We start from the raw sequence: 8,141 nt of genomic DNA on the forward strand, positions 1-8,141 counted from the left end.
TATTGTTGTTATGGTATTAATCTCATTGTGCTTAACTTATAATTAAACTTTATCATAGAGATGTGTATGAATAGGAAAAAAATTATCGTATATATAAGGATTGATTGGTATTATCTGCAGTTTCAGGCATCAACTGGGTTCTTGGAATTCATCTCCTGCAAATAAGACAGGAACTACCATAAACCATACATCTGATAAAGGATTAATATCCAAGATATATAAGGAACTCATATGACTCAATAGCGAAAAACAAACGACCCAAATAAAAACACGCAAAGGACCTGAGTTGTCATTTTTCCAAAGAAAATACACTGTTAGCCAACCGATATATGAAAAGATGCTTACCATCCCTAATCTTTAGGGAAATGCAAATCAAAATCACAATGAGATATAACATCGTACTGGTAGGATGACTGTTATCAAAAAATCAAAAGATAACTAACTGTTGACTAGATCATGAAAACAGGGAACTTGGTGCACTGTTGCTAGGAATGTAAATGGTATAGCCATTATGGAAAACAGTAAGGAGTTCCTCAAGAAATTAGAAATAGAGCTACCATATGATCCAGAAATTCTACTTCTGGGTATAAATTTTGAAAAGATACCTGTACCCTCGTGTTTATTGCAACATTATTCCCAGTATCCAATATATGGAAACAAGCTAAGCATCCCTCCAGGAATGGATGGGTAAAGAAACTGTGATATGATATGTGCATGCACACACACACACACTGGAATGAAAAATGTTATAGAATCAAATATTGCTCAGCCTTAAAAAAGGAGGAAATCCTGTGACTTGTGAAAACCTAGATGATCCTTGAGGACATTTTGCTAAGTGAAATATGCTAGCACAGAAAGACAAATACTGCCTGGTGTCGCTTATACTTGAAATCTAAAAAAGTCAAATATATAAAAGTAGAAAATAGAATTGTGGTACCAGAGGCAGGGGAAAGAAATAGGGAGATATTAGTACAATTGTATAGGTTTTCTGTTATACAGCATAAGTTCTGGAGAGCTAATGTACTGCATGGTGACCAAAGTTAATAAATGCTATAGTGTATGCCTAAAATTTGCTGAGAGAGTAGATCTTAAATGTCTCATCACACACACAAAAAAAAGAGATGATGATGCAAGTTTGTGAATGTGTTAAAGAGTTTGTGGTGATCATTTCACAATGCATATCAAAGCATAACATGATAGGAATTAAATATGTATTATTTTTATTTATCAGTATTACCTCAGTAAAGCTGAAAAAATGAAACTTTATGTGTGATAGTCTTAGAACCTATATTTAAGTAAATATATTCCATTATCTTGAAGGTATTATGTTGGAATATATTGGTATATCTGATATATTTTGTGTTCACATTTTCAAAAGAAAAAAATGAACCTGAGATTATGCTGCATAAGTATTGGAATCTTCCTTCAATGATTTTTATCAGCATTCTCATTAGGAATTTTTATAGGACATACACTAGCTAAAAGAAATGTATGCACCTATAAATAGTTGTCCCAAATAGTCACAAACTAAACTAGAACCAAACTGTTATTTGATATCCGAAGATGTCACATAATTAATCCAATTGGCAGCAGTTTCTTCTTGGCAAATCGTATATTGAGTCCTTTAGATGTCATCCTACCATCACCCCTATACAGACACACACACACACTGAGAAAAGAGAGAACCGTGTATTGCTGGGTATTTAACACTTAAAGAAGTGACATTTTTTCTCAACTAAGTCTTTTGTATTTTAGGGGTTTTTCAAAATATCTATTAAATGCATATAAGGCACAATTACTGGCAACCTGTTCAATACTTCTAAAGCACAAAACATAAATGGTAGAGAAGGAAAATTTAATTTTAATTATATTTAACTGTAGTTCTTAACCATATTTGGCAAAAATTTTAAAAGTACTATTTTTCAGTTCTCCCCCCCCCCCCCCACACACATGCACAGGTAAGCTTTTCTCCTTGAAATAGCATAACTGTCATGCAATAAAGTTCTAGTCTATTTTGTTCTTCAGGCCCTTTACTAATCAATTGGAAACAAATTCTCTTTTGAGAGAAGAGTCCATAAAATAAGTTTAAAAGTAAGAACACAAATAAAATTTCATTTTAAATTACATTCACTCCTGGTATGTTGGATAGAACATCTTTCTCTCGAGTTTATTAAGAGCATCCGTATCCTTCTTGAGTGGTTGTTTCCTTGACATTTCTACTCCATCTATTTGATTTTCATAAAGAGATTGCTTTTGAAATTCAAATATCAGGCTATCTTCTGGGAGAAGAGGAGATATAGGATAAATTTAAGCATCTGCAATCCTCACTTCATTCTGATGGATAATTCTGTTTTCAGCTTACAATAAGGAACAGGAAATTGTAGCAAAGCGGCAGAATAAGAAAATGGTAGAGCTGCCAAACTTCTTTCAATTCAGGTCATCCCTATATGAATTCATTGTGTGGTGTGAAAATAATAGCCAAAGCAGCAAGCATTCACTCATAGTGAGCCCACAGACACATAAAAAAACACATTCAAAAGCAAAGAAAACCTGCCTTCCTGCTGCTGTGGCTTAACTTCAGTAGTTTGTAACATCAATAATTGACTAAATGAAGCTTCATAAGTGTTTGAGAAGAGGGTAGTCGGGGACTGGAGACAGGTAAGATGTTCAAGTCTCGTTAGGTTGCTGATAGGAATATATTTGAAAGTAGGCAGCGTATAAGAGATGGTCTTGCATTTTCATGTGCAAATCTGGAAGGCACTTGAGCTTTGTCTCTGTGTTGCCATAATATATTTTACAGTCCTTGATATTTTAAATCATGAGTCCACTTTGAATCCTGGGCTTCCCTTGTTTAGCATTTTGCAGCAGGAAGTTTAAAGGAAAATATGTAATATAAATTATTTTGGCCCGGCTGGCGTGGCTCAGAGGTTGGGCATTGACCTGTGATCCCAGAGATCGCAGTTCGATTCCCGGTCAGGGCACATGCCCAGGTTGCGGGCTCGATCCCCAGTCAGGGGCGAGCAGGAGGTAGCCGATCAATGACTCTCTCATCACTGATGTGTTTATCTCTCTCTCCCTCTCCCTCTCTCTCTGAAATCAATAAAATATTTTAAAAAATTATTTTGCCAAGATTTACTTCCTAAATGTTTAGTAAAAATGAAAACATGGTTCTATGATGCAAAACGTTCAAAAATTAAAAATGGGTATTTTTCATAAGAGAAAAAAAAGTTCATATTTCTCCTATTTAGTTTATTAATAGACCACTATATTGTTTAAGGTGGCAAGATAATTATCTAAATAGCCAAGTTTCAATTTCAGTTCTGAAAGGTGTTTCCAATAAGATGTAAGCTGAAGCTATAGGTCAGTGTCTAAAATAGTTCTTTTTAGGAGCCTACTAAGTTAGTACATGTGTCTTTTTGCCCTTTCTTTTTTCTGATTCCTGAAACTTAGAAAAGCTGTAACTAAAGTAACAATATTCCATAAAACTTCAAGGTGAAAGCCATTGGCTAAGCATGGAAAATTAGAACAACTCTTGGTTCTTTGATGACTACAGAACTGCCAAAAAAGCCCTGGACTTATATACGGACCTCACTTGAGTAATTTTATCTATCTATATTTATGTTTCTATCTACCTACTTATTGATCTATTTATCTATCATCCATCTATTCACTTACTTTTATTTATTATTATTTTGTGTTATTTACAATTGGACCTCATCTAACTTTTAGAAACAGTCATGACAATAAGGACAACATAAAATATAGTACACGCTCTGTGCAATAACATCTCTTTAGTAATTTTAATAAACAATTTTCATTGGCTGCTCCTATGAATCAATCACTCCGAGTGCATGGTTTCCTACCAATTCACACATCATTTATTCATCAAATAATTATTGAGTCTGATACTGTTTCAATGCTAGAATAGTAGTAGAGGAATATGCTAAAATAAACATTAGCTCTTTCTTTTATGATTACTGTCATATTATATATTGGAGGTGACAGCCATTCAACTGATTTGCTTGATTAAACAAAATTTCTCTTCTAAAACATGCTAATTGATGACCACAAATATATCTACTACATTGTATATTACTTAAACAAGAACACTTTAATAAGTGAGAGTCTGTGTTATTAAATATTACCAGCATACAACAGTTAATAAGCAGAGGTCTGCTTCCCCTCTTATTAGGCCATTCTGTTATAAACCCATCGCTTCTGCACACGTAGGCTGCCGAGATTAATTCAGTTTTAGCTACTCCTACCTGTTCTCAGGCTTGGATTACAGATTCACTCCTTAACTCTCAAAATATCCTTCTAACTATAATCAGAATGCTATTTCAAAATGTAAACTTGATAATATTTTTCCATTTTAAAAATGCTTCAGAAGTTTCTCTTTTCTTCAAACTCTTCACTATGACTCTCATGGCCCGTAGAGTATAGAGCGTGTACTGCATCATCAATATCATCATAGGTTGCTTTCTGTCTCCATCTTTGTCATTGTCATCATCATCAGAGATTATTTTCTGTGTTCCAAGATTTGTGATGAATATTTGTAATGCCGAGGATCATGGCCAGGGAGGTTCACTCTAGATCTGGGGACAGTCCGAAGGAAAAACTGTGGAGCCGAAGGATAAGATGTTTACTTTATTTGGCTGTGGCGCTCAAACATACAAGATAGACAAATCCACACTCTTCTTTCCGGTGGTGGCCAGCTGGACATAAACAGGGTATGCACCACACCCCAGGGGGACCACCGCCCCCAGGGGAACAGTCCTCAAAACTGCACCACTGAAAGTCCCCGGCTAGTCTTATAAGACCCAAGGCCACAGTGCCTCTCAGCCAAGAATGGATCAGACATCAGTCAGCTAACAGGGCATCTGTTAGGACCATGTTGTATCATGTTTACACAACTGGGGCCTTGGCCTGGAGAGGGTGGAGAGAAAGCCTAAGTGTTTTCACTTTCCCTACAATATTTTATATGGAATTTTTATCGTAATCCTCATAAAACTTCATTAGCTTATTTTATTATCCCCATTTATGCAATGTAGAAACTGAGGTTAAGTGGGATTAGGCTCCTTACCTAACACCATACAACTTGTGAGATATAGAGTCAGAGTTTAAAGCCTGATGGTCTGGTTACTAAAGCTCTTGGTATTGAACCTTGTTATATTAAAAGTGTGTTGATTAAAAGGAAAATGAAAAACTATATGATTTAATAAGCACCTTTTCTTATCTCCTTCCAGTTACATCCGTCTCATTTTTTTCTGCCACTCATCTACATCACTGTATAGAATCCAAACATTTTGATCTGACTTTTCTTTTCACTGAAATGTTAACTTTGCCTTTCGACTGTCACAAATGCTGGACCCTCTTCCTGGAGCATTTTTACTGCTCGTATTTACTTGCATGATACCTCATCATCAGTGAAGTGATAGAATCAATGACACTTATTCTACTATACTTTCCATCACCTAATTTACTTTTATTAGGTGTGCCATTCTGTTCTTGCAATCATGGCATTGATCATATTATATTTTAAATGTCAATTTACCAGTCTCAGTCTCCCACTAAATTACAGGTACTATGAAGCCAACTACAGTGGTTTCTACCTTCTCTACCACTGAATTGCTAGTGTTCTTTCACATTTGATAATGTGAAAGAAAAATTGCAACAGATGGAATTAAACAGACTTGCAAAACTTTATTCAAGGTTATTGCAAAAGGGGATGAGATATTAGACTTAACTCTGCTGAAATATAAAGTGGGAGGTTTTTAAAAGCTGAGATGAGTTTGTGTAAAAATGCTAGAGTATGTTAGATGAGAGGTTGGTTAATGTGGTTAGGTCATCTGTGTTTGTTAACAGTGCTTATTGTTTTTAAATTTAGTTTTACTGAATTTATTGGGGCGACCTTGGTTAATAAAATTATGTAGGTTTCAGGGGTACAATTCTCTAATACATCATAAGTATATTGTATTGTGTGTTCACCACCCCAAGTCAAGTCTCTTTCCATCACCATTTATCCCCCCCATACCCTCTTCCACCTCCCCCACCTTCCTTTTCCCTCAGATAATCACCACACTGCTCCATACTGTTGTCTCTGAGGTGTGTTTGTGGTTTTTGTTTGTTTGTTTTCTGCTTACCATTCACCATTTTTACCACCCCCCTCTCCTCTGACAGCTGTCAGTCTGTTCTCTGCATCTATGAGTAACAGTGTTTATTGTTAACATAGAGACTGGGAGATAGAAGCTCCATCTTCCTTGGTGATTACATCTCAAAGGAATTACTCCCAAATCCTGGGGAAAGACATTCTTGGGTTGTAAGACTGGAGAGAGGTTGGGAGAAGATTTACATCTCAAGAGGAAGAAAAATACAATTCCAAGTTTAAAGTAAATGCTTTAAGAAAAAGAGGTCAGGGACTAGAGTCAGGAAGAAACCTGTCTAAAGTTTGCTTAATCAAGTTCAGGGGAATTGTAAGGCCATCTTAGTCAAGATCTATTTGTTGAATTAATAAGTAATTAACCAGATAATTCGAACACCTCATTTTATAGTAAAAAATTCTTGACATGTACCGATTAAGAACTATTATGTGACTCTGTATTTATGTCATTTGAATGAAGTGTTGAATATACACATGACACTTGACTTTTTAAATATTCAAACTAATTGTTCTGATTATATTTTTATATTTCTGTAATGTCTAGAAAATAAACTGACATTATTATAATATGGTGATACACAAGTAGAGTTTAATATTTTAATTGAATATTTTAGTACTACATTTACTGTAGCTTCAGAGAAATTACTGGTGATGTTAAAGTGAATTGTATGTAAATGAGTCAATATAAATATAGTAAATATAGATACAGCAGAAGTAATTTTAATCTCTGCTAATTGAAGTTTTTGCACATTTTAAATGGTGTTTAATATTGCTTAAATCATTGTGGGTATGAGAATATATGTCCAAGCTCATTAATCCCATGTAATTTCAAAGAAGGTAAATTTAGTAGCTATACTTATGTTCACCAAATTGTCATTGGATGTGGTATTGGTAATGTTTTCAAAGTAGTTTTGCTCACACTTATTTACATATTTAGATATCTATGAATAACCTTATATATAGCACAGCAGTTAATTTAGCTAAATCTATCATATTGTACATTTTCTAAATTATCTGATGTCCAACCATTGTTCATGTTTATGGAAGCTAATCCCAGACCTAAATTTCATTAACTGACCATAGACGTAGTTGAGTTTCTATAGTAATGAGTTGATTGGGCAGAAATTTTGCACAGACATGAGAGGAGGAGAAGGGGTGAATGTTTTCTACGTTTGAGATGGCCGAGTTTACGAATCAGTACTCTTTAATGCATTTTTTCCTCCTTGAATCACTGGGGGGTTATTTGCGTGCATTCTTAGTGGCAGAGTCAAGGGAAACTAAGATTTTTGTCATTTTGGTTTAACACAGACTCAACCAGAAAGCACAGTCCTGGTTTTGCATGAGGACTATCAACAGACCCTAAAACGTGAGTCTTGTCGATTTGTGCTGTTGAATTCTACTATAACTGACTTAGAGACACAACCTGGCCTTTATGAAAATATATAATGAAAGCCTTGATTAAGTATAATTGTACACTATATGAAATGCAGAATGTGAGGACTGATACGTCTGTTTTGTCCAGTCTGAAATAATTCTAGTAATTTATAGAAACTTAACTTTGAAGAAGGTAATACGTTTGTGCTATTCATTGATATTTAGCTTAAAACATATAGTTTTATATAGTTTTGACATTTTAATTTATTCATGGTTGACAAGATATGTAAAGAAGATCTCTTACAAATAAACATCATTTCCATGTTATTTGGTATATAATTCATTTTTAATCTTGTTTATAAGCAATATCCCATATATTTAACATCTCAATTTTTCATCGCGTTTTTTTTTCCCTCAGTGAAATGAGGGGTCTGTTAAAGATGAAAGCTTAGTGCACGGTTCTGCCCTGTTCTGTCACAGACCTGTTTTTCAGCTATTTACTAATTGTGGGCCTCTGATAAATTATCTTTGATAACCTGCTGTTTTGTTCTTGAACTTTGCCATGGCTACAACTCTGGGGTATCAGAACTGTCAAAAATAAAAGTAA

General features: G+C 34.7%; 1 protein-coding gene across 1 annotated transcript in view; it reads left to right on the forward strand.

Annotated features, from left to right (window-relative positions):
- Positions 1 to 8,141, forward strand: part of MGAT4C (MGAT4 family member C) — a 670,943-nt gene that overhangs the window by 343,784 nt on the left and 319,018 nt on the right. The window contains exon 4 of the mRNA XM_081130739.1: positions 7,469 to 7,526. The gene's annotated coding sequence lies outside the window, so the exon portion shown is untranslated. The remainder of the gene's footprint in view (positions 1 to 7,468; positions 7,527 to 8,141) is intronic.

Source organism: Miniopterus schreibersii (genome assembly GCF_964146895.1).
Source record: "Miniopterus schreibersii genome assembly, chromosome: 2".
In the NCBI taxonomy this organism is placed as follows: Eukaryota; Metazoa; Chordata; class Mammalia; order Chiroptera; family Miniopteridae; genus Miniopterus; species Miniopterus schreibersii.